This window comes from Thrips palmi, unplaced genomic scaffold (assembly GCF_012932325.1).
Source record: "Thrips palmi isolate BJ-2018 unplaced genomic scaffold, TpBJ-2018v1 HiC_scaffold_1, whole genome shotgun sequence".
NCBI lineage: Eukaryota > Metazoa > Arthropoda > Insecta > Thysanoptera > Thripidae > Thrips > Thrips palmi.
Window position 1 is genome coordinate 13,056,233 of NW_023144620.1, and position 26,608 is coordinate 13,082,840.

General features: G+C 58.3%; 1 protein-coding gene across 1 annotated transcript in view; it reads left to right on the top strand.

The window, feature by feature from the left end:
- The window catches only part of LOC117645670 (growth factor receptor-bound protein 14-like), a gene marked incomplete at its 5' end in the record, with an annotated part of 136,620 nt that overhangs the window by 910 nt on the left and 109,102 nt on the right, over positions 1-26,608 (top strand). The gene's annotated exons all lie outside the window — the stretch shown is intronic.

Genomic DNA, 26,608 nt, shown 5'->3' on the forward strand with positions numbered 1-26,608 from the left:
GGGGAAGGGGGAAACACCGCGCACCGAGCCTCCACTGCGTTCCGGTGCACCTACACCGCCTGTAATACGCGTGTGTCAAAAGCGGGGAAGCAAAACGAGCGGAAGTCGCCGTATTTCGTGGAGTTTAGTGCGGCGCTCGTTGGCCGTGCGTGCACACTGACACCGAGGGTCGTTTTCGTCGCACTCGTGGGACATCCCCTGTCGGTGCGAGAGAGACAACGACGAAATCAGTCTGCCGAACGGGCTTCACGCATCACTATGCTGCTCGCCCCCGTCCCTATCAATAATATATCCGAATTTACTTCCTGCCTGAACCTCGCCTCCACGAAACTAAAATGGCACGCCCACCGCGGCCCCAAAGTCTCTCTCTCTCTCTCTCTCTCTCTCTCTCTCTCTTCTCTCTCTCTCTCTCTCTCTCTCTCTCTCTCTCTCTCCGGATTCCGAGAAGCGACTCTGTGTGCGCGGTTCCGCCTCCGAAGCGTATTCCTCACAACGCGAATAACATTGTCTTGTTTGTACGCGCGCCTGTTTGTACAGTGCTCTGTCTGCCTCGTGCGTACGTGGAGGTGTGCGGTGAGCGAGTTGGCTCAGAGAGAGAGAGAGAGAGAGAGAGAGAGAGAGAGAGAGAGAGAGAGAGAGAGAGAGAGTTGTGTGTGAGTGTGACCGAGCGTGTCGGTGCAGTCAGAGGCAGGCAGCGCCGTGGCAGTGCCGGCTGGTGGCACCCAAGTCCCCGCTCCGCTGCCCCGCGCCCCGGGCGGTTCCGCGGCACAGTGGCACGGTGGCGGTGCGACAGCCGTCCTGTCAGGACACTGCCGACTGATTCCGAGAGACGCTCGGTCTCTGTCGCACTCTCTCGGGGCGTGGCGTGTTGGTGCGAGAGAGACAGCGGCTCTCTGTCTGCTGGGTGCCGGCGGTGCCACGGATCGGGTTGCCTGCCGCCGAGGCCGCGTCGCACAGTGGGCCAGAAGACCGGTGGAGGCGGCCAACATTCTGGACGCGTTTTGAGCTCCAGAGTCGCTAAATAGGACTCGAACCGACCGTGTGACCCCACCAATGGATTGGTCTCCGAACGAGGAATCCATTGGTGGGGTCACACGGTCGGTTCGAGGCCCGTTTAGCGGCACTGGAGCTCAAAACGCGACTAGAGTTTTGGCCGCCTCCATCGGTCTTCTGGCCCACTGTGCGCGGCCTCTCCCTTGTTTGGCCCGCACCGCGTGCGCCGCCTTCCAGGAACGACGTCGACGGAGTCCTCGACGTCGTCGGCGTCGGCGGCCACGTCACCGAGCGCCGCGCCACGGCGCCCACTTTATAGCCGCCGATAACTTTGCGTCCGCCGCGCTGCCAGTGTGTGCGCGCACTGTGGGTGCGGTATGGGCGGCCCGGCAGCCGTGCAATGCCTTCTCGGAACACAGGCCGTCTCCGAGAGTCGTTTTCGTCCCCCTGTCTCTCTCGCACCCGTGTCAGACGCGTACGAGACAGAGCGGCGAAAACGACTCTCGGAATGGGTCCGCCAGTGCTGTTAAAGTTAATTTAACGATTAACGAAGTTACTTAACGCCGTTAACGTTAATTAACGAATTAACGTTAACTCGTTAAAGTAGTCAGAATGTCTTAACGTTAACGAGTTGAGTTAAGTAGGAATGTTAACTTCTTAACGCCGTTAACGTTTATTTTGTTCATCTGTGTATGCATATTTTGCCGACATTTTGGTCATACAATATGTAGAATTTATGTCTTGGGTGAAAGAAAATGAACAAAACCTCAATTTTTGTGAAAGGTTTTGAAAGTTAGTCATTTTTTGGCATCTTGAGGACTGAAAATCTGTCAAAAATCAAGAAATCACACAACGTCTTCGGTTCATCAAGAAGTAAAACTAACTTTAACTTCGTTAATGCGTTAATTTAACGTTAACTCGTTAACTAATGCTGAAGACCCTTAACTTTAACGAGTACGTTAATTCGGTTAGGTTAACGGCTTAACTTTAACTCGTTAACAAAAAAAATTAACTTTAACAGCACTGGGGTCCGCCACGCAACGAGTGCCGTGTCGCCAGGCCGCCGCGCCAGCCAATCGCAGTGTAGTGTATAGACGTTGCAACCGGATGTTGGTCGGAATTTGCCAATGCGGTCACGCTCCCAGACGCGGTGGGCGACGCGCCCGGCCTGGCCCGCGCGGCGCGGGGCTCGAGGGGGCTACCCGAGGCACCGTGGGCCAGACGCGGCCAGAAGGCTGGCGCCGGCGCCCAAAACTGTAGGCGCGTTTTGAGCTCTAGAGTCGCTGAACAGGACTCGAACCGAACATGTGACCGCACCAATGGATTCCTCGTTCGGAGAGCAATCCATTGGTGGGGTCACACGTTCGGTTCGAGTTACAGCTAGCGACTCTGGAGCTCAAAACGCGTCTGGGATGTTGACCGCCTCCACCGTTCTTCTGGCCCACTGTGGAGGGGCCCGGTCCCCGAAGTACGAGAGTGACGCAGCCCCCGTCGGCGCCCACGCCGCTTGGGTTACACGGCGTGGGCCGAAGGCAGTGGCCGAAAGCGGATGCGTGCTCCTCGCGAAACGAGCTCCTGTTTGGAGGCTGGGTCCGCCCGCGCGCAAGCTCGGAGAACTGCGCCCGCGGGCACAATTTAGCAAACCCTACAAGTCGACTATCCACTATAGAGCATGCTTTTGACGATAAATTACGAGCCACTTAGCTGAACGGCGGGCGACAACCTCTCACCAGGACCGTTTTGCCACAGATGGTCATTTCCTCTCTGCGGTTTCAAGCAATGGCCGCCACCGAGCAGACATTCGTCGGAACTCGTCCGGTCATTCAATCCCCGCCTTTGAGATCATGCCGCGTTTAGCGCGAAAAACAATGTAACCCGTTGGTGGCGCGGCGTGCCGGCCGTTGCTGGCGGGGCCGTGGCGGGGTTGGCGGGCGCCGCGCGATTTGCAGACGTGCCGTCGTTGTCGGCGGCGTCGTTTGGCTCGGTTTTCGGAACGGCGCCGGCGCGGTGGCTCCGCCGCCTCGAGGATCGTTTTCGTCGCGCTGTCTCTCTCGCACCTGTACGGGACGCTTCGTGAGTGCGACGGAGACGGGCCCTGTGTGCCCCTCGGGCCGACGCGGCCGATGCCTCGCTGGACGACGCTTCCTGGAAGGCCGGCCGGGCCTCGACCGCGTTTCGGCGTTTCGGCGCCGACATGAAAGGGACCCTCCTCTGGCCGCCCCTGGTCGGCAGTGCCGTGGCAGTGCCCTGGCAGCGCCCGCTGCGGTTTTCCTGTTTGCGTGGCGACAACACACCGACACACAGTGAAGACCGGTGGACGCGTTTTGAGCTCTAGAGTCACTACGTGGGACTCGAATCGAACGTGTGACCCCACCAATGGAATGCTCTCCAAACGAGGAATCCAGTGGTGGGGTCACACGTTCGGTTCGAGTCCCATTTAGCGGCTCTGGAGCTCAAACCGCGTCCGGGATTTGGACCGCCTCCACCACCGGTCTTCTAGCCCACTGTACAGCACCGCGACAGCACACTGCGGTCCCACTCGGCCCTAATGCGCCCTGCTTCGCCCTGCTTGGGCCGAGGGATGATCCGTTTCCTTGTGAGTATGGGCCGCACGTCGCCGGGGACACCCCGCCAGCCCCTGTCTCCCTCCCCTCCCCTCCCACTCCCCCGCACTCTGCTTGACTTGCGGGTCACACCGCCATCATCACCCCGCCCCGCCCGCCCCCCCCGCCCCGCCCCGCCCCGCCCCCCTCGTGATGGAACGGAAACAGCCGCAAAACCGCGCGGACGAAAAGCGGAGCGGGGCGGGCCGGCCGATTCCGAAGGATCATTTCGCCGCTCTGTCTCCGTCGCCCTCACGGCGCGCTCGGTGGGGGTGCGAGAGAGACAGAGCGACGAAGCGATCGCACGGAATCAGGCCGAGCCACCCACTCCGGCAAAGCGCGTTCGCGTGGCGCCTGCCTGGCTGCTTGGCGCTGCTTCAGGCGGTGATGGAAGTCGCACGAGCCACTCAGCGGTCTTCCGATGCGAACATGAATCAAGAAAGCTGCTGCAACCTAATATGACCTCAATGACATAATGAAACCTTACCAACCCAAGCCTTTTCCACACCGCACCTTACTGCCTCACCCTACCTCGCGCCACGCCGTTCCACTTCTACCCGTTTCACCTATCCTTCACCTCTCTTCACCGAACTTTACCTCCCTACTTCACCACCTCACTTCACTTCACCCCACTTCAGCTAACTTCTCAGCTCAACACACACTCCTTCATTCTACTCCACTACACTCCTCCTCACTCTCCTCACTCACCTCACACCTCCCTCCTCCCTCCTCCTTCACTCCTCCTTCACTGCTCCTTCACTCCCCCTTCACTCCTCCTTCACTCCTCCATCACTCCTCCTCGACTCCTCCTTCACTTCTCCTCACTCCTCCTTCACTTCTCCTTCACTCCTCCTTCACTCCTCCGTCACTCCTCCCTCCCTCCTTCACTCCTCCTTCACTCCTCCATCACTCCTCCTTCACTCCTCCTTCACTTCTCCTCACTCCTCCTTCACTTCTCCTTCACTCCTCCTTCACTCCTCCCTCACTCCTCCCTTCCTCCTTCACTCCTCCTTCACTCCTCCTTCACTCCTCCACTCCTCCTTCTCTCCTCCTTCACTCCTTCACTTCTCCTTCACTTCTCCTTCACTTCTCCTTCACTCCTCCTTCACTCCTCCTTCACTCCTCCTTCACTCCTCTACTCCTCCTTCACTCCTCCTTCACTCCTCCTTCACTTCTCCTTCACTTCTCCTTCACTCCTCCTTCACTCCTCCTTCACTCCTCCTTCACTCCTCCTTCTCTCCTCATTCACTCCCCCTCACCTGGCTCGGCGGCCCAGCGATCCGTTGAGCCTTATCGGTGCGGCGCTGGAATGCCGGCAATGCGACGCGCCGCGACGCCCCGTCCAGGGCATTAGTCTGTTGACCCGCCGTGGCGTGGCGTGGCGTGCCTTGCCGTGGCTTGCCGTGCCGTGGCTTGCCGTGCCGTGGCTTGCCGTGCCGTGGCTTGCCTTGCCGTGGCTTGCCGTGCCGTGGCTTGCCTTGCCGTGGCTTGCCTTGCCGTGGCTTGCCGTGCCGTGGCTTGCCGTGCCGTGGCTTGCCTTGCCGTGGCTGCGTGCCGGGCTTGCGTGCCGTGGCTTGCCTTGCCGTGGCTTGCGTGCCGTGGCTTGCCGTGCCGTGGCTTGCCTTGCCGTGGCATGGCGTGCCGTGGCTTGCCGTGGCGTGGCTGCCTTGCCGTGGCTTGCCGTGCCGTGGCTTTGCCGTGGGCCGTGCGTTGCCGTGCCGTGGCTGCCTTGCCGTGGCATGGCGTGCCGTGGCTTGCCGTGGCGTGGCGTGCCTTGCCGTGGCTTGCCGTGCCGTGGCTTGCCGTGCCGTGGCTTGCCGTGCCGTGGCTTGCCTTGCCGTGGCATGGCGTGCCGTGGCTTGCAGTGGCGTGGCGTGCCTTACCGTGGCTTGCCGTGCCGTGCCTTGCCGTGCCGTGGCTTGCAGTGGCGTGGCGTGCCTTGCCGTGGCTTGCCGTGCCGTGGCTTGCAGTGGCGTGGCGTGCCTTACCGTGGCTTGCCGTGCCGTGGCTTGCCGTGCCGTGGCTTGCAGTGGCGTGGCGTGCCTTGCCGTGGCATGGCGTGCCTTGCCGTGGCATGGCGTGCCGTGCCTTGCCGTGCCGTGGCTTGCAGTGGCGTGCCGTGGCTTGCAGTGGCGTGGCGTGCCTTACCGTGGCGTGGCGTGCCGTGCCTTGCCGTGCCATGGCGTACCATGCCGTGGCGAACCGAGCCGATGGCCTATACGCGTACCGCGGCCGCACGGCACCACAGGTTCACTCACCTCATTGTCGCGGGTGCATCTAAAAAGCGATTTGTTGTAGAGAGCAATAATTGTTTGGAACAGGATAGGACTTGGACGTACGTACTATGGACTTTGACTTGGATGTGCCGAGTACAAAGTCAAGGTAACCTAACGGGAATAATCGGAAACAATCAGGGTCTCATGCGTTTCTCAGCTCATTTGAAAAACTGTCAGAAAATGGGATTTTGAAGAAAATACAATTTTTGCATCGGTCCACTTTGAAACGATTCCTTCAGCAATGTAACCAGGAGCTTCTGGCGGCAGGCAGGTGGTCGCCATGTTGGACTTGAGTCGACAAGTCGCGTGTCGCGTCGCTCCGTGACGATCATGTGTGGTCAAGCCTCTAATGGTAATGGGAATGGCGGTAGGCAACACGCTCCTCACAGCTGCGAGTCTCCTCCACTGTTGCCTACCTCGCAGGCGCTGTGGGTAGGCAACGCGCTGGGCTCTGCTGCATTTTACACGGGTCGTTGCCTATCTCCCAGGCGTTTTTCGTGGAATGAGACTTTAATTTGAATGCACTCGTGTTAATCTTGTCACGATGTCAGAAATCTGTCTGAAAACCTGATCAAAAACCGCGCACCTCTGAAAACTTACTCTGATATACAGGCCATCAATATCAGAGTAAGATTTCAGAATTTCAGCTTTCAGAATAGCGCGAATTCTGATCAGGATTTCAGACATGGTTCTGACAGTCTGACAAAATTTACACGAGTGTGACTCTCGTTCCGAGACTAGTCCATTGGTGGGACCACACGTTCGGTTCGAGTCTCATCTAGTGACTCTGGAGCTCAAAATGCGTCCGAAATTTTGACCGCCTCCACCAGTCTTCTGTGCGTCGGAGTGGGCAACCTGACCTGCTGCGTTTCGGCTTGGCGGTGATGCAAGCGGGCCCTGGCCGCGGCGGGTCGCGTGCCGCGACGCACGTCGCCAGCCAGACGCGCCGCCGCCGCCCTGCTGCATCCGTCCGTCTCTCTCGCACTCGCGGGGTGTCCGTGGGGGTCCCGTAGGGGTGCGAGAGAGACGGAGCGACGAGGCACCCCGCCGAACCCGCCCCTTGCTTGGCATTCGAGGTCCATCACCGCGCCGCATCGCCCCAGCAGACTGATTCCGAGAGTCGTTCTCGTCGCCCTGTCTCTCCCGGCGTGGTGGACGCCCCGTGAGTGCGAGAGAGGCAGGCCGGCTCGCCTCCCGGTCCTCCCGATCCTCTCGATACGCCAATTTGAGCGACGACGTGTTTGGCGGCTGTGCCGCCGCCAACGCCCATAGTGGATTCAGTGTGCGTATCTCATTAGGCGCGCCGCGGATGATGCGGCCCGGCGTGTGCCGCAGTGTGCCACAGTGTGCCACAGTGTGCCACAGTGTGCCACAGTGTGCCACAGTGTGCCACAGTGTGCCACAGTGTGCCTGCGGTGAATTGCTTCACCAACATATTATGGTGTGGACAGAACTTCAACAAAATACACGACAAAATACAGTAATTTTTTACAAGTGAGTTATAGAATTTTTATCATGATATGGGGAATTCTCATCGTTATGTGGAGAGTTTTCATCGTTACACGGAGAGTTTTCATCACTATATAGAGAGAGTTTCTATCATTGTATGGATAATTTTCACCATAATAAGGAGAATTTCATAGTGGAGAATTTTCATCGTGGAGAATTTTCATCATATTATGGAGAATTTCCATCGTAGTATCAAGAATGTTCACGATAACATGAAAACTTTTCATCATGGTATGAAGAATCCGGGAGAATCTTTACACTGAGAATGAAAAAGTCATGATCAATACCCAATTTTGGGCGAGGTTTACTTTCTCACCCAAATTTGGGCGAGGAACGTTTCCTCACCCAATTTGGGCGAGGAAAGCTTCCTCGCCCAATTTTGGGTGCGAAAGGGTGTATCAGCTCCCTACATAGCACCATAGTATTATGACCCAAATTTGGGCGAGGAAAGTTTCCTCACCCAAATTTGGGCGAGGAAAATTTCCTCACCCAAAATTTTAGTCATGATCATGACTCTTTCATTCTCAGTGTACTGTAAGAGTTTCAGAGTGTGGGCCGGAGGCCGGAGGAGGGCAGGGTGTTCTGCAAGAAAATTCTTCCGTCCGCTTCTTGGCGTGCCGCGTCATCGGCCGCGCCGAAACGTGACGGAAATCCTCCACGCTCTGTGTGCAATGGCTGCGGACTGAGAGTCGCTTTCGTCGCTCTGTCTCTCCCGCACCGGTGTAGCACGGAACGCCCTGTGGGTGCGACGGAGACGGGGCGACGAGAACGACTCTCGGAATCGGGGTCCCTGCGCCACGACGGCTGTGCCACTGCTGTGTTGTTGTGACGGGGGTCCCCCCAGTGACGTGGCTCGGTTCGCGGCTCGGCTCGCCGAGGCTGATTCGTCGTCAAGGCCCCGAAATGGCTCGGCCGAGTGGACGACGGAATGCCTGGCCGGAATAACACCAACAGGTGTCCCGCCAAGTTTTCGGGGGAGGGGGCGTAAGTGGCGCTTTGTGACATGCACTCCGTTTGAGCCGCGGCCGGGACATTCCCTGAGTCGCGTGCGTCGCTCTGTCTCTCTCGCACTCGTTGCGGAGATGCAAGCAGGCCAGCAGAGTCCAGCAAGCGACTGCACAGTGGGCCAAAAGTCGGGTGGGGGCGGCCAAAAGTCTAGACGCGTTTTGAGCTCCAGTCGCTGAATGGGACTCGAACCGAACGTGTGACCCCACCAATGGATTCCTCGTTTGAAGAGCAATCTATGGTTGGGTCACACGTTCGGTTCGAGTCCTGTTTTCTGACTCTGGAGCTCAAAACGCGTCTGGAATTTTGGCCGCCTCCTCCGATCTTCTGGCCCTTCGTGCACTGCGCCTACACTGATTCCGATGGTCTTCGTCGGTCTGCATCTCTGGTACTCATAGGGGACGCCTCACGAGTGCAACAGAGCGATGAAAACCACTCTCGGAATCAGTGTGCAGGCGCAGTGGCTGGCCTAGTCCTGGGTGGACTTCCAGGGGCAAGGCCGCGGCCATGCCAAGGGCAAGGCTGCAAGGCCGGGGCTGCGGCAGAAGGCCATCCGCCCCCGCCTTGTACCTGTCCGCAGCCAGCCCGCCACGCCCCGCCACGCCCCGCCACGCCCCGCCACGCCCCGCCACGCCCCGCCACGCCCCGCCACGCCCCGCCACGCCCCGCCACGCCCCGCCACGCCCCGCCACGCCCCGCGAGAAAAATGGGCCCGTTGCGTAAACACGCAGTGGGATGTGTAGGGGCTGGGCGGATTGGCAAGGCTGCGCGAGAATGTCTGTATCCTTGCAAGTATTATTTTTCTGTGTTGTAAAAATGGACTTCCTGGAAATCACTTGTGTCTTTCGACAGGCTCCCTAGAGCTGCCCGGAACCTCCTGAACCTCTCGGAAACCTCTTGAAACCTCCCGGAACATCCTGCCTGGAAACAACCTGAAAATTGCCTTTGTGTTAGGCTTCTGAACTTCTGCGGAAAACCAATAACTGTTTTTGCCGTGGATGATTCCGAATCCAAACCAACTATTTCGCGACTTCCTTTCCGAAAAAACCGACCGATGCACTGCCAAGTCAACGAACGAGGCTTGATGCGTCATAACAAGGGCGGAAGGGACGAGGGTGTGGACACACTGTGGACACCTGCGCCGCTCGCGCAATGAACCCTTTCGCAGCGGGGACCCTCGTCGCCCTGCAAATGGGTTGTCGGGGTGTTTGAGTCGAAATCGGTCCCCGATGGCCGTCCGCTCTGCTGTCTCTGTCGCACCCAGGTGCGACGCCCCGTTAGTGCGAGAGAGACAGAGAGACGCACGGCAGCACGTGAAGGGGCTCTGCTGTCTCTGTCGCACCCAGGTGCGACGCCCCGTTAGTGCGAGAGAGACAGAGAGACGCACGGCAGCACGTGAAGGGGCTCTGCTGTCTCTGTCGCACCCAGGTGCGACGCCCCGTTAGTGCGAGAGAGACAGAGAGACGCACGGCAGCACGTGAAGGGGCTCTGCTGTCTCTGTCGCACCCAGGTGCGACGCCCCGTTAGTGCGAGAGAGACAGAGAGACGCACGGCAGCACGTGAAGGGGCTCTGCTGTCTCTGTCGCACCCAGGTGCGACGCCCCGTTAGTGCGAGAGAGACAGAGAGACGCACGGCAGCACGTGAAGGGGCTCTGCTGTCTCTGTCGCACCCAGGTGCGACGCCCCGTTAGTGCGAGAGAGACAGAGAGACGCACGGCAGCACGTGAAGGGGCTCTGCTGTCTCTGTCGCACCCAGGTGCGACGCCCCGTTAGTGCGAGAGAGACAGAGAGACGCACGGCAGCACGTAAAGGGGGCTCTGCTGTCTCTGTCGCACCCAGGTGCGACGCCCCGTTAGTGCGAGAGAGACAGAGAGACGCACGGCAGCACGTGAAGGGGCTCTGCTGTCTCTGTCGCACCCAGGTGCGACGCCCCGTTAGTGCGAGAGAGACAGAGAGACGCACGGCAGCACGTGAAGGGGCTCTGCTGTCTCTGTCGCACCCAGGTGCGACGCCCCGTTAGTGCGAGAGAGACAGAGAGACGCACGGCAGCACGTGAAGGGGCTCTGCTGTCTCTGTCGCACCCAGGTGCGACGCCCCGTTAGTGCGAGAGAGACAGAGAGACGCACGGCAGCACGTGAAGGGGCTCTGCTGTCTCTGTCGCACCCAGGTGCGACGCCCCGTTAGTGCGAGAGAGACAGAGAGACGCACGGCAGCACGTGAAGGGGCTCTGCTGTCTCTGTCGCACCCAGGTGCGACGCCCCGTTAGTGCGAGAGAGACAGAGAGACGCACGGCAGCACGTGAAGGGGCTCTGCTGTCTCTGTCGCACCCAGGTGCGACGCCCCGTTAGTGCGAGAGAGACAGAGAGACGCACGGCAGCACGTGAAGGGGCTCTGCTGTCTCTGTCGCACCCAGGTGCGACGCCCCGTTAGTGCGAGAGAGACAGAGAGACGCACGGCAGCACGTGAAGGGGCTCTGCTGTCTCTGTCGCACCCAGGTGCGACGCCCCGTTAGTGCGAGAGAGACAGAGAGACGCACGGCAGCACGTGAAGGGGCTCTGCTGTCTCTGTCGCACCCAGGTGCGACGCCCCGTTAGTGCGAGAGAGACAGAGAGACGCACGGCAGCACGTGAAGGGGCTCTGCTGTCTCTGTCGCACCCAGGTGCGACGCCCCGTTAGTGCGAGAGAGACAGAGAGACGCACGGCAGCACGTGAAGGGGCTCTGCTGTCTCTGTCGCACCCAGGTGCGACGCCCCGTTAGTGCGCGGAGAGAGAGAGGGGGGACAGAGAGCACAAACGCACGGCAGCACGTGAAGGGGCTCTGCTGTCTCTGTCGCACCCAGGTGCGACGCCCCGTTAGTGCGAGAGAGACAGAGAGACGCACGGCAGCACGTGAAGGGGCTCTGCTGTCTCTGTCGCACCCAGGTGCGACGCCCCGTTAGTGCGAGAGAGACAGAGAGACGCACGGCAGCACGTGAAGGGGCTCTGCTGTCTCTGTCGCACCCAGGTGCGACGCCCCGTTAGTGCGAGAGAGACAGAGAGACGCACGGCAGCACGTGAAGGGGCTCTGCTGTCTCTGTCGCACCCAGGTGCGACGCCCCGTTAGTGCGAGAGAGACAGAGAGACGCACGGCAGCACGTGAAGGGGCTCTGCTGTCTCTGTCGCACCCAGGTGCGACGCCCCGTTAGTGCGAGAGAGACAGAGAGACGCACGGCAGCACGTGAAGGGGCTCTGCTGTCTCTGTCGCACCCAGGTGCGACGCCCCGTTAGTGCGAGAGAGACAGAGAGACGCACGGCAGCACGTGAAGGGGCTCTGCTGTCTCTGTCGCACCCAGGTGCGACGCCCCGTTAGTGCGAGAGAGACAGAGAGACGCACGGCAGCACGTGAAGGGGCTCTGCTGTCTCTGTCGCACACAGGTGCGACGCCCCGTTAGTGCGAGAGAGACAGAGAGACGCACGGCAGCACGTGAAGGGGCTCTGCCGCGACGTCAATGTCGCGCCGCTGATTGGGGCTCCTCCTTGTTGCTGCCGGCACGCCCAGCCGGGCCCAGCCGGGCCCAGCGCCCCTCGCGGGGCCCCATGGGGCTCAATTGACGAGATTGAGCCATTAAAGAGTGGCAGCGCCGAGTTGGGCCGCTTCCCCGCGCGTGTGTCGCGCATGATGCGTGTGAGTGTATGGCTGTAATGCGTGTGTGGTGTACTGATGTGTGTGTGTGGTTGGGGGGCTGTGATACAGATAGACACCTGTTGCCATACGGCATTGTTTGTGACGCAAATCCGCGTGTGCGGCGCCCTATTATAAAGAGGCCGGCAGTGTGCATGCGGGGCGGCGCGGGGCGTCCGTTGGAAACTTCCGTGGGTTGGTGGACAAAGGGCGCTTTTGTGTCGTGGACCTGCTGCTGTGCTCCACGTGACCCGCCCCGCCCCACGTTCCGATACGAGGCGATAAGGGATGACGCGGGGAATGCCACCACAACCCCTTCCGCAGGGACGCCCGCTGGGACCGGCAGGTCGACGAGCTGCTGACACTGCCGAGTGGACCCTGGCAGACCGTTTGGGCCCTTCAGCTTGACTCGACTTTTCGAGGGGTCCTATTCAAAAGATCGTGTCTGGGCGCGTTCCCACCAAGAGAATATTATCTTAAACGCAGGTGAATTTCACTCAGTTTGACCATTTAAGACGAATACGAGAGTAAGCGGAACATATTTCTACATGCACTATTGGTTTCTTCGAGGGTTTCTGTGATCTTTCATTTACAGGTTTGAGTGAATCAAATCACAAATTATATTTGGCTTTGGCCCTTGTTGACCACCCTTTGGCCCTTGTTGGCCTCCCTCTGGCCCTAGTTGGCCACGCTCTGACCCTTCCTGGTCACCCTATGGCCCTTCCTACCCACCCTTTGGCCTTGCTGGCCACCCTTCGGACCTTGTTGGCCACCCTCAGGCCCTTGTTTGCCACTCTCCGGCCCTTGTTTGCCACTCTCCGGCCCTTGTTTGCCACTCTCCGGCCCTTGTTGGCCACTCTCCGGCCCTTGTTGGCCACTCTCCGGCCCTTGTTGGCCACTCTCCGGCCCTTGTTGGCCACCCTTTGGCCCTTGCTGGCCACCCTATGGCCCTTCCTGGCCACCCTTTGGCATTGCTGACCACCCTCTGGCCCTTGTTGGTCACCCTCTGGCCCTTGTTGGCCACCCTTCGGACCTTGTTGGCCACCCACCCTTCGGCCCTTGTTGGCCACCCTCTGGCCCTTGTTGGCCACCCTTTGGGCCTTGTTGGCCACCCTCTGGCCCTTGTTGGCCACCCTCTGGCCCTTGTTGGCCACCCTTTGGGCCTTGTTGGCCACCCTCTGGCCCTTGTTGGCCACCCTCTGGCCCTTGTTGGCCACCCTCTGGCCCTTGTTGGCCACCCTCTGGCCCTTGTTGGCCACCCTCTGGCCCTTGTTGGCCACCCTTTGGGCCTTGTTGGCCACCCTCTGGCCCTTGTTGGCCACCCTCTGGCCCTTGTTGGCCACCCTCTGGCCCTTGTTGGCCACCCTCTGGCCCTTGTTGGCCACCCTCTGGCCCTTGTTGGCCACCCTTTGGGCCTTGTTGGCCACCCTCTGGCCCTTGTTGGCCACCCTCTGGCCCTTGTTGGCCACCCTCTGGCCCTTGTTGGCCACCCTTTGGGCCTTGTCTTGGCCCTTCCCGCCGTGCCCTTTCGTCTCACGGGCCGCCAGCCCCACTGACCACGCCCCGCGCCGACTCGTCCTGACTCGCCGTGCCGCGCCGCCTTGCCGCCTGCTCGTCTCCCTGGTGGAACTCCAAAGACATGACATTTGAATGTCGTTCTAATTCTGTCGTGTATCGCGTTCCGATGCCTCGGGGCTGCATGGCCTGTCGCGTGAAGCCAGACGGCCGAGGGGACGGAGGGAGGGGGACTGTCCCTCTGGGCCCTGGGGTTGGGAAGGGAGGGGGGGGGGGGCGTTGCGACGCTGCACCCCGTCCCACGCCCCACGCAGAGAGAGAGAGAGAGAGGCGCTGACGCAACTCTGCGCGCGGAACGCTCAACCACTGTCGGCGCAAGCAAGCAATGCCGGACACTGCGCTCGTCGGTCTGTCACAGTGTCTTTCGCGCCCTGAACTACCACAGGCGCGCACTCACTCACACCTACACACACCTATACATAAGCAAGTGGGGTACAACCACTCTTTATAAACGCTGATAAAAGTCGTTCATACAAGATAACGGGATTTCAGATATTTCACAGAGAATCCCCAAGTAATATTTTCTTAAATTGGCTCAATGACGGTCCAAATTAATATGGTTTCATCAAGGATGACGTAATTTCGGCAGGGATTACTTGGAGCTCAAGCTCAAACTCAAGTCTGAACGTCGGCGGGCTTGGCGGTAAATGTCGGGAAAGTCTCCTTGACCGTGTTTGTTCCTGTCGAAAGGCGGGCCGCTCTACATACCAGCGAATGGTTGCGATCCCCGATGGCTGCTTTTCGGCTCGTATTCACTTCTAATGGGCGCGTCTGGCGGTGCATGGCAGCATGGCCCGCCGCGTAGAGGTCCAACCGGTCGGCCGCGAATCGCAGTGTAACGGAACGGGCTGCCGAAGCACAGTGGACTAGAAGACCGGTGGAGGCGGCTAAACCTCCAGACGCGTTTTAAGCTCCAGAGTCGCTGAATGGGACTCGAACCTTGAATGGGAACCCAACCACTGGATTGCTCTCCGAAAGAGGTATCCATTGCTGGGGTCACACGTTCGGTTCGAGTCCTGTTAAGCGACTGAGGAGCTCAAAACGCGTCTCGAATTTCGGCCGCCTCCACCGGTCTTCTAGCCCACTGTGCCGTGTGTTGTGCTGCTGTGATTATGCGTGTGGTCTGAACTCTGGCGTTTCTTTTCTGATTTCAGGTGAGCGTTACTCCGAGTGTGCTTCTGTCTAGGCTCATCCTCGGGGTTTTCTGTGTACGCCGAGAGTGAGTATGCTATACTGTTTTGTTGTGGTTGCTGTTGATTTCGGCTGAGACCCGGAGAGAAAGGAGGGGGGGGGGGAAGGGGAAGGGAGCGGGTTCAGAAGGGGGGGGGGGTAGAGCAACTGCGGTTTTGGAATAGCTGCTGTACCGGCCGCGTCTCCGGACCTCCCGCGTGTCCAACTTGTCCGCATCCAGGTGTGGCGCTCACTGTGTGGGGTCGCCCGTCGGTCGAACCGAGGCACACAACTCCCCCCCCCCCTCTCTCTCTCTCTCTCTCTCTCTCTCTCTCTCTCTCTCTCTCCCTCTCTCCCCGCTCTCCCCTTTCGAGATTGACCGCAATGTGAGCGGAAATGCCTCGCCTGCCTTGCAGTGCCGTGCCTTGCAGTGCCGCCCCGTGAGACCCGGGCGCAGCAGCAGCACCAGTGCGTCCGGATGGCTCTTTTACGATGCTGCTGCGCCGGCGGACATAACCGAAAGAAAAAGGGGGAGGGGGAGGGGGGTAAAATCGTTTCTTTTTCTTCTTGTTTTATGTATATGGCGGAGTGTAATTGTTGGTCTGGCACGCAATGTTTTTGCCTCCTCGTGACGTAGGGCCGCCTTGCCACACACGTAAGAGTATTAGGTGTGTGTGTGTGTGTGTGTGTGTGTGTGTGTGTGTGTGTGTGAGTGTGTGTGAGTGTGTGTGACTGTGTGTGTGTGTGTGTGTGTGTGTGTGTGTCTGTCTGTCTGTCTGTCTGTCTCACCCTGGGGGCTGAAGGTTGTGGGGTATGTCTGCACAACTGCGTGCGTGTTCGAAATACATGCGTCCGATCCAAATCCACCTGCAGACTGATTCTGAGAGTCGTTTTTGTCGCTCTGTCTCTCTCCCACTCCTATGGTGTGCTTTATGAGTGCGAGAGAGACAGTGCGACGAAAACGACTCTCGTCATCGGTCTACTGGCTTGCGTGGATGTGTGTTGTGGTGGCGGCACGGACTGAGTGAGTGTTTAGTCGCAGACCGCGACCGGATTGTCAGGCAACCGCATGTCTGGCCACCGCAAACAGGGAGTGGAAAAACACAGTGAAAACGGAATCAACGTTTATACTTTCCGCCCCTAAAATCTGAAGTAGACAATTCTACGCTTCGAAAAGAATATTTGCAGCGCGACAAATCCTGACTTCCAGTGCGGATTTAGAATCACCTTGATAGCGCGGAGGTGGCTAGAACTCAAGGGGTTGTAAAATTCTAAATTTTTTGGACAATGATTGTAGGAATGTGCTAGAATGTGCAGGACTTCTGGCGTGTTTGCCATCTTACAGGCGTCTTCGCCACCTAAATGTGTACTGTAATGTGTTAAATTGTTTCTTTACAATGAAAAATGGGGGTAGTTTTCTCTCTCGCGAGAACTGCTCATCAGCTCCCATGCCTGCAAATCAGCGAATCGAGATGGTGTCACTGCAATCCCACACTCTAAATGTTGTTCACTGAAGATTCTCCGTATTATAGTGGAAATGTTCCATATTATGGTGGTGCAGCTGACTCCGTAACATACCGTTCATTGAGAATTCACTGTACTTTATAGAGATTTCGACGAATTTCGTTGGTGTTATGGAGAAAATCTCTACCATATTATGTTGGTGCAGCCTTTCACCGTAAGACATTTACTGTGCATGTCCTGGTTTACACAATGAAGATGCAGACGCGAGGCCTCCATTCAGGTCCAATCAGGGCAGTTCCGAATTCGTGCTGGCAGTAACGATTGTCTTGGATCCGCACTGGAGGTTGAGATTATTCTCTTAGGAGGCGCCGAACTGTTGCCAGAAGGCCGCCCAGAGCCGGTTTGATTGGCAGGCTCAGGAAAGCCCGGGGGAAATTGTAATTGGCAATTGCGGTGGCAACTCGACACCTGAAAGTTGTGTGCGGTGGGCCAAGCGGCGGGCAGCCCTCGGACCCAAAGACCGATTTCGTCGCTCTGTCTCTCTCGCACTTCTAGGCGCCCCGTATAGGTGCGAGAGAGACAGAACGACGGAAAGGACTCCCGGAATCAGTCTGGAGACCCAAAGCACGACGGGGAAACCAGGCTTGTCCATTAGCCCGCCGGTCCGTCATGTGACACTCAAAGCCTCGCCCCTCTGTGTGGCACCGGGTCAGCCCACCGGGCCCACCGGGCCCACCGGGCAGCCCACCCACCCCAGGTAACTGGTCGCGTTGGGTCGAACGCCGCGCGGACGCCTCGGCACGGGAGGAGGCCACACGGTCACGGTGAACACCTTGCCGCTGCCACGCGTGTTGAGCTCGGTCGAGCATATTGAGGAACTGCAAGGTTAATGTGTGCAGCTCTGCGGCGACAACGGAAATTTTTTTGTACATCCTTTCCGTGCCACGCTCTGAAAACCTTGCACACTCAACATCTTATGGTCGGTTTTATACGTATTACGATGGTTTTCCAACGTAAGGTACGCATAAATTTGCACATACGTAATATGCTTAATTTTTCATCGTATTGCGCATGAATTTTACTGTAGTTGTACGTATGTTCTCATTTCAACGTATGTTACGATGGCCCTTTCATCATAAGAATCTGAGGGTGTGCAAACTTCTTTGGGCTTTACAAACAAAAGAAGCTTCTTGTTACAGCGAAGTATTTTGAGCATGCATGTACTTAGGAAGAAAATATTGCTTCGACCCAACTGTTCGCAAAACAAAGAAAATACATAAATTGCACCTGACATGTGCTCAAATTACTTCGTAAGTTGTTTTCAGCGTGCACCAATCGTTCGTTCAGATATTAAGAGTGTTTCCGCTCGGCTAAGATTATTTTTGACCAGACGACCTTTTCATCAGTAGCGTTTCTTCGATTCTTTGAAGTAATTTTCAAATGCAATCTTATGCTCATGGAATCACTGCAAAGCCGGTGGTAAGTTTACTTGTCACAAATTTGGCAAGCCGTTTTGAATGCCAAAAATTGGCTAGCTTGGCCTGGAAATACTCCCCAGCATGCCAAAATTTGGCAAGCTTAGCCTGGAAATACCCCCTAGCTTGCCAAAATTTGGCTAGCTTGTGAAGATTTCTGACCATAGCTTGCCAAATTTTGGCATTCAAAACGGCTCGCCAAATTTGTGGCAAGTATACTTACCATTGACTTTGCAGTGAAATCCGATTAAAAATGAAGTCTACGTTGTTTTGTTTACATTTCTTTTTTTGCTGTCTTGTGCATAACGCTCGTAACCCGTCCGAGTTACGGCATCCTAAACTGGGAGATATCGTTACGGCCCTACGCCCGACGCGCCCGACGGCCGAAGGGGCTCGCCCAAGGGCCGAAGGACCGAAGGGATGGGCGTACTACGTCGTAGTGCCCGCCGTATTGGATTGTGGCCCCGCCGCGCCCCGCCCCGCCCCGCCCCGCCCCGCCCCGCCCCGCCGCGCCCCGCCCCGCCCCGCCCCGCCCCGCCCCGCCCCGCCGCGCCCCGCCGCGCCCCGCCGCGCCCCGCCCCGCCCCGCCGCGCCCCGCCCCGCCCCGCCCCGCCCCGCCCCGCCCCGCCCCGTCTGCAGTGCGCTGCACCATAGAGGGCTCCTCCTCGCCCCCCTTGCCTTGTGCCCTTATTTCGCTGCATCCCTCCCAGCGAGGCGCCACCTCCACCCACCCTCCACCCACCTCCCCCGCCGAGGCCCCGGCGTCGCCCGCCACCCTCCCCCCCTCCCTCGCTGGCTCACGACCCCTGCCACCTGCCACCCCTCCTCCTATTTCCGGCTGTTTCTTCTCGTCGTTCATCGGGACTGGGGCGCGGCGCTGCCGGCCGCTCCGGCGGTGGTCGCGCTGTTTGTCGCGGTTTTGGGTGTAAATGGCGTGGCGCGGTTTTGGCGGGGTGGACGTCTGTGTGCGCACGGCCTCCACGGACGGCCTCTTCCTCGTGGCCGAGCCGCAGCAGACTGATTCCGAGAGTCGTTTTCGTCGCTCTGTCCCTCTCGCACCTCTAGGGGACGCCTATGAGTGTGAGAGGGACAGAGCGACGGGCCGCCTCGGCGCCCCCAGCCCTTTGGGCGGGCATTGTGGGGCCACTGGGTACACACGGGGATGAGGAATTGGGTCATTGGCAGATAGGACTGGGGGGGGGGGGGCTGCAGGCGTCCCTCTGGGGGCGGCCACGCCGAGGGCCAGGCACTTGGTGGGCTTGGCGCGCCGGCGGTTGGGCGCTTGGCAGGAGGCTGAGAGTCGTTTTCGCCGCTCTCTCTCGCACCTGTACTGACAAGGGAACCTATTCTGGGGGTACACTCAGATTTCGACCAAACTTTTTTTAGCAGATGATACGTTCACGTATCAGCGTGCTTGTACTCTCGTGCAGAGAGTACCGAGTTTCCGGCTAGCCAGCAGCAGTTGCCTCTAGCAAGCCTAAAGAGGTCGAGCGCCCCGCTGGAAGGCAGCGGCTGGCTGGGCCTGCCAAGAAGAATATGAGCGGAGGGCCCTCAGCGTGCCGCGCCGTCGCGCCGCGCCGCCCGCGCCGCGCCGCGCGCCGCACAATGAATCGGGGCGCCTGCGGGGGCTCGGGTTGAGCGCGCGTAGAACCTCGACACCCATTTATTAGCTTCATAAAGTGGTCCCTCACGTTGCGCGCTATGCCGCTCTCTTCCTCTCGTCACGAGACACTGGTATAGCACGCATCGCGCAGCACCCCCCCGCGCCCCTCCTCTGCCAGACGCCAACGTCCACCGCCCCCGCCACACCCGCAACAGCCCAAAAAACACACACCCACTTGAACCTTGAGTGCGTAGAAGCATAGTGCAGCGCCCCCCCGAACCCCTGCCCCTCTCGAGAAGCGGCGCGCCGGCAGTCGGCAGGGGCACGCCACTCATGCTTATTTGGAGCGTCTCGGGTTGGGTGTCCAGGCCGCGGCCGGCCGGCCCTGCTTGGAGATGAGGCTGACACGCTGCGTCCGGCGAGGCAATCCCCCCCTAGTACCGAAAACAATTTTTACGGGTGTTGAGTATTCATGTGATTAGCCACCAAATTCTGCATCCTCGCTTTGAAACAACGAAAATACCCAACACAAGTGGTATCCGACATATGAGTGTCCCACCGACATTGCGAACATGTTTAACACAAAACAATGGCACGTTAGGACATCCAAAATTTAAAAATAATATTTACATTTTCGTGAATTTTTTGCGTAAGAAATTTGTCAAATGAACAGTTCCGACTGTTTACTCTTAAAATTTAAATTTCACAAAATGTCACTCATCATCGTCAAATTTTTCTACTAATAGTGGAGATAAAAACATCACACATTTAAGTAAACATTCTCATTAGTATCATTGCTTTCACGTTAGCGTTAACGTGTTTTTTCGTAAGAATAACATATAAGATTAAGAATGCACCTCAAAGTTGGTGCCAAGATATATATCTACACCCTTTACCATTTTTTTAAAAACCCAAAAAAGGGGTAAAATAAGCCTTTTTGCATTGTATGGGTCATTTCGGACATCGAATCGGAAAATTTGAAGTCGAGTTTTTTTTTATTTCCCTTTAATGTTTGGTCCCCTTTTGACGAAAATGAGAGAAAATTTTGGGCTGTTTCATATGTTATCATATTTTGCACAAATTTGGTGCGACTGCCCAATTGCGACCGAAAATCTGCTCGTTGCATGTAAAATCATGGGCCATTTTACCCCTTTTTTTTTTTAAAAAAATCAGGAGGGGTTTTGGATATGTATCTTGGCACCAACTTTGGGGTGCATTCTCAATCTTATATGTTATTCTTACGAAAAAAAAAGTTTGGTCGAAATCTGAGTGTACCCCCTGAATAGGTTCCCTTGTGAGTGCCCGTTGAGTGCGAGAGTGACAGAGCGATGACTCTCGGAAGCAGCCGGCTGCACAGTGGGCCAGAAGACCGGTGGAGGCGGCCAAAATCCCGGACGCGTTTTGAGCTCCAGAGTCGCTAGATGGGACTCGAACCGAACGTGTGACCCCACCATGGATTCCTCGTTCGGAGAGCAATCCATTGGTGGGGTCACACGTTCGGTTCGATTCCTGTTTAGCGACTCTGGGGCTCAAAACGCGTCTGGAGTTTTTGCCGCCTGCACTGGTCTTCTGGCCCACTGTGCGCTGTAGGGATTTAAAGCCTGGTAAGCTTACCGGTAAGAATGGGTAAAATACCGGTAATTTACGGTAATTAACCCTGCGAAAATCGGTAAATTACGGTAATTTTCGACTTAACCTAACCTTCCTGACGTTTTTACAGCAGAAATTTACTCAGAGTGCACAAAGGCATTAATATTTGACAATAAAAGTGTCTCAACCACTTTCATATGCCTTTTTAAACACTCCGCTAGTCTTAAATTCCCTTTGAAAACAAATTATTAATAGTTCATATGCAAAAGTGCACATAAACATAAGATCGAATTTTTCCGTTATTTACCGTAAATGACGGTAAATTACCAATGTTACCGTAATTTACCGTCCAGATTGAAAATTACCGGTAATTTTAAAACCTAAGTGCGCTGGCCGGAAGTGCGGGTATCGCTGCGCCGCCCCGTGACGCGAGGTGCGCTGTGACGCAGTCGGACGCAGCGCGCTGCCGTGACGCCCTCGCCGCCCACGACGGCCATCTGGGGTGCGGGGGCGCGGTGCCCTCCGACCGCTGCGAAGCTCTCCCTCTCGCGCCGCGACCCACCAGGGCTGCGAGGGCGGCTGGGCCCCACCGGGGTACGCCCTACTTTTCCGCGCGCGCCGCGGTGTCGGGTTTCCCGGCAGGTGTGAGTGACTCTGCCCCGCCACGGCCGCCACGGCCCCAGCGCCGTGCACTTCAACACCGTGGGCCAGAAGACTGGTGGGGGTGGTCAAAGTCCCGGACGCGTTTTGCGCTCCAGAGGCGCTAAACAGCACTCGAACTGAACTGAACGTGTGACCCCACCAATGGATTCCTCGTTCGGAGAGCAGCCCGGTGGTGGATTCATACGTTCGGTTCAAGTCCTGTTTATCGTCCTTGGAGCTCAAAACACGCCCCAGATTTTGACGTCCTCGGCCTTCTGGCCCACTGTGCGGCGGGACGACGGCCCACGCCATGGGCTTCCCCGACGGGTTTAGGATCCAGCTGCCCCTTGATCCGGGCTTAAAAGTTCAAGGTTCAAGGCTGGACTTTCGCGGATGTGCCAGGCATGAGAGATGTGTTGGGAATCCTTAATCTTGGCTATCGGATCGCAGCGTGCCAAATTCACATTTCTGCAGGAGATTTTTAGAAATTGTCTTTTGAAAACGGCAAGAGACGAAAGAGGTTAAGTTCAATTTAAATTCAATTTTAAACTTAGGTTATCCTTTGTATTAGTTTTTCATTTCTGGTATCGAAAATCTCAATAAATCGCGGAGTAAGCACCCCGTATGGTCACTCAGTCCTGCAGGAAATGGCGAGTGCGACGAGACGAACGACGGTGTTGTCGAGAGAACCCCAGGTGCTCGGCGCTTTTGAACGTTGCCGCGGCGGAACCCCCGTCGCGCTCTCTCGGGCGGCGTCGGAAAACGCCGCCGGGCGCCTCCCGTCTCTGTCGTACTGGCCGACGAGAGGGCGCGGTGGAGCCCCGGGGGGCGTGGGCACCTTTGCGACGCGGCCCGGCCGGCCATATGGCGGCTTGCGACACACAGCGAGGCCGGGACTGACCGCTGACCCGCGGCCGGCCGGCCCTTCAGAATACCCTATCCTCCTCGCCGTTTGGCGCACGCCCCCTGCGAAGGGCCGCAGGGTCGGAGGGCCGCAGGGCCGGAGGGGGAGAGTCGCTGCACGGCAGGCTGCTGGCAGGCTGCTGGCAGCAGCGCAGCCCTTTCGATCGATCTGTCGCCCCGTCCCTCTCTCTCGCACGCGCCGCGCGCTGCGCGCTCCGCCCACGCCGCGCCCACGCAAGTCGCCCACGCACTGCAGTGGGCGGCCGGGCCCTTGGCGGGGCCCGGCACAGTGGGCCAGAAGACCGGTGGAGGCGGTCAAAGTCCCGGACGCGTTTTGAGCTCTGAGTCGCTAAACAGGACTCTAACTGAACGTGTGACCCCACCAATGGATTCCTCGTGTGGAGAGCAATCCATTGGTGGGGTCACACGTTCGGTTCGAGTCCCATTTAGCGACGGTGGACCTCAAAGCGCGTCTTGGATTTTGACCGCCTCCACCGGTCTTCTGGCCCACTGTGCTCTGTGGCTCTTGTCTGCAGCGGGAAGAGCGTGCGGGACGTGAAGCGGTGCCGTCGCCGTGCTCGGCCGCACGCTTGCGTGTCTCGCTGCCGCGTGTGGCGTGCGGGTCCAGTTTTCGCGGCAATGTTTTAGTTTTCCTTGTTTTTGTGTTTGTTTCTCCGCGTTGTTTTCGCGCAGTCATTGTAGACGTGCTGCGGGCCAGGGGGCGTGGCGCGGCATGGCGTCCTGGCGGCCTGGCGGCGTGGCCCGCGGCGTGGCCCGAGGGCGCCGTGAAGCGCGCGGCCGCGCGGCCCTACTCCCCGGGGAACCGAGCCGCCGCCCCCACCCCGCGTCGGTTTGTTGTGACGGAGGCTCCCACCCACCCGCGCCTCCCCCGGCCTCCCCGCCCCACCCCCGTCGCCCCCACCACCCTCGCGAGCCCCGCGGCCTCCCGCGAGCGGCCGCTGCGCGCGCGGGCCCAACTTTGTATTAGTGCAAGTTGCGTAACGCTGGGATGCTGCGCAGAAATTCGGCGGGCGAGTTGTGCACGTGTAGGGCCGCGTGGCAGTGGACGCGGCGGCGTGGCGGCGACGGCCAGATGGTCGCATAAATGCGTGCGCGCCGGCGGCGGCTTGCGTGCGTGCTCGACGCCGTGACCTACTTCGCCACCCATCGCACCCCTGGTGCTGGCACTCACGGTGCCTCAGGTGACCGTGTCGTTGCCATGCTGACGACCATGCTGGTGACAATGCAGATGCAGATAGGTGACCATCCTGATGACCATCCTGATGACCATCCTGATGACCATGCCGATGACCATGCTGATGACCATCCTGATGACCATGCTGATGACCATCCTGATGACCATGCTGATGACCATCCTGATGACCATCCTGATGACCATCCTGATGACCATTCTAATGACCATCCTGATGACCATCCTGATGACCATCCTGATGACCATCCTAATGACCATCCTGATGACCATGTCGATGACCATGCCGATAACCATGCTGATGGTCATGACCATCCTCCGCCTGCGACCGGACTCACTTAAATCTCACTTCCATTTTTGGTGAGGGGGCCATGCTGATTGACGACCATGACCATTCCGATGACCCTCACGATGACCATGCTGATGACGGTACATGTCCACGCTGGTGGCGCCCTGGTGCTGGTCATAGATGTGGACTTAGTGCTGTCCTTTCGTATTAGCCCTGGTGGTTGTCTCTAGTGTCCCTGGAGTCCCTTGGATGTGGCGGTGTTGGTGGCGATGGACCTTTCGGCCTCGTTGGCGGCGGGTGGACGCGTGGGAGGTGGCCACTAAAATGGACGTGGACGAGATGCGGGGCAGGGCGCACAGTGGGCCAGAAGACCGGTGGAAGCGGACAAAACTCCAGACGCGTTTTGAGCTCCAGAGTCGCTAAGCAGGCCTCGAACCGAACTTGTGACCCCACCAATGTATTTCTCGTTCGGAGAGCAATCCATTGGTGGGGTCACACGTTCTGTTCGAGTCCCATTCAGAGACTCTGGTGCTCAAAACGCGTCTAGAGTTTTGTCCGTCTCCACCGGTCTTCTGGCCCACAGTGGGGCGGCACGCCCGACCCAAATAGCGCTGGTGTGGGGCTGATGGCAAATTGTTGGGTCGGTGTCAGGGCGGGAGAGAAAAGGTGGTGGTTGGGGGGGGGGGGGGGATGGGGAGGCTAAAGAGGAAGGGGACGTTGATGTCGAAGATACGGGCGTGTAATGTCGGTGCAGATTAAGTGTTTGGGCGCGGCGAGTCGGCGAGAGACACAGGGGAGGGGGAGGGGGTGGAGCGGGGAGGTTGAAATTGTGATAGCTCGTGCTGCTCTTCCTTGAGCACCCCTTCCCCCTCGCCCCCGCCCCTCCCCCTGCCGCCGCGCCCGCCATGTGGAAGGGGTAGTTGCAACAGGTAGCTCGGCCTGTAAACTCATAAACACAGCAATCTGATGTTAGAAGTGACGCGCGGCGCGTTTCACGGCCTGCGCGGGCTTTGTTGGCCGTTCCCCCTGGAGGGCCCCGGGGGGGCTCCAGAGTCTAAGGGGGAAAGTGGGGGAGGGGGGGGGAGTCGCGGGGCGCCATGATGGCCGTGCAGCGTGCCCTGCGGAACGCTGTGGAATGCGGGACCGTTTTTCAACTGAACGCGCAAACAGCAAATCGCACCCCATCAGGTCACTTTACGTAAATTGAAGTCGTCAGCGCTGTCTTACGGTGAAAGGCTGCACCATCATATTATGGTGGAGATTTTCTCCATAATACCGATGAAATTCGTCAAAATATCTATAAGGTACAGTGAATTCTCAATGGTATGTTATGAAGTCAGCTGCACCACCATAATATGGAACATTTTCATCATAACATGGTGAATCTTCGCTGTACAACATTTAGAGTGGAGCGACTGCCTAAATTTCCAGTGTAAGTGTGAGGCGGGGTTTGGGAGAGAACGCCTTGTGACGGACATAATTGCCGAAATACGTTTCCCCTGCCAGAATTGGAACCCCGAGTCCCCGTCGCGACCGATTGGTCATCAATACATAAGGCCGATTTGACAAAATGACACCGAATCTACCTCGATGCACGTAAGAGACGCCTCATCGACGACCTGATACTGACTGCATTGAGCACTCAGGATGGCACGTAAATGGAGGAGCGTTTCCACGATTCCGGCAATTTCTTCGTGAATGAAGCATGAGAAAGCTGGACGCCGCTTGCCGCCGGGCCCTGCGTGTGGGCGGCGCCAGGGCAGGCGTCACATAGCACAGTACTAAGCGGGGACGCGTTTCGAGCTCCAGAGTCGCTAAATAACACTCGAACCGAACGTGTGACCCGCCCAATGGATCGCTTTCCGAACGAGGAATCCATTGGTGGGGTCACACGCTGGGTTTGAGCCCTGTCTGATCAGCGACTCTGGAGCTCAAAACGCGTCTAGAGCTTTGTCCGCCGGCCAACTGTGCGCTTGCCGTCAGTCCCTCCCTGCGTGTCGCCGGGCGCCAGGCGTTGCACGGTGCGATGCGCCCCGATTGGTTTCCTCGGCGCATCGCGGCGCATCGCGGCGCATCGCGGGGCATCGCGGCGCATCGCGGGGCCGACCGGGGCTGTTGCAACAATGTCGGCGTCAGGAGACAAAGGCCCTCGGATTCGCCACGGTGGCTCTCGAGCTGGATGGATGGGCACCGACGTGCGGGTGTGCCTCGCCGTGCCTCGCCGTGCCAGTGCCGTGGCGCGCCGCGCAGTGCCGCGGTGGCCGCATCTTCTCACGGGACGCATCCTTGCGTGTGTGCGTGATTTTGCATCATGTCTCATGGTGCACCGTGCAACTAGCGCATCGTGCCGCCTCCTTGCCCCGGCGGCCGCACCGTCATTTACATTTCCACCTTCGCTCTTCGCCCCCCCCCCTCTCTCTCTCGAAGAAAAACGAGCGGCGCAGCGTCTTTTTCTCCAGCCGTCCTTCCGTCTCCGTCAGCGTGACAATTTGTTTTGGTCCTCCTCGGTCGATCCCGAAGGCCCGAAGGCCCGAAGCCCAAGCCCGCTCCATTCATATCTCCCTGGAACCGGATAGCACCGCCTAACGCAGCACTACGCCGCCGCGACCCACCGCGACCGCAACGCGGCCGGACAGCCGC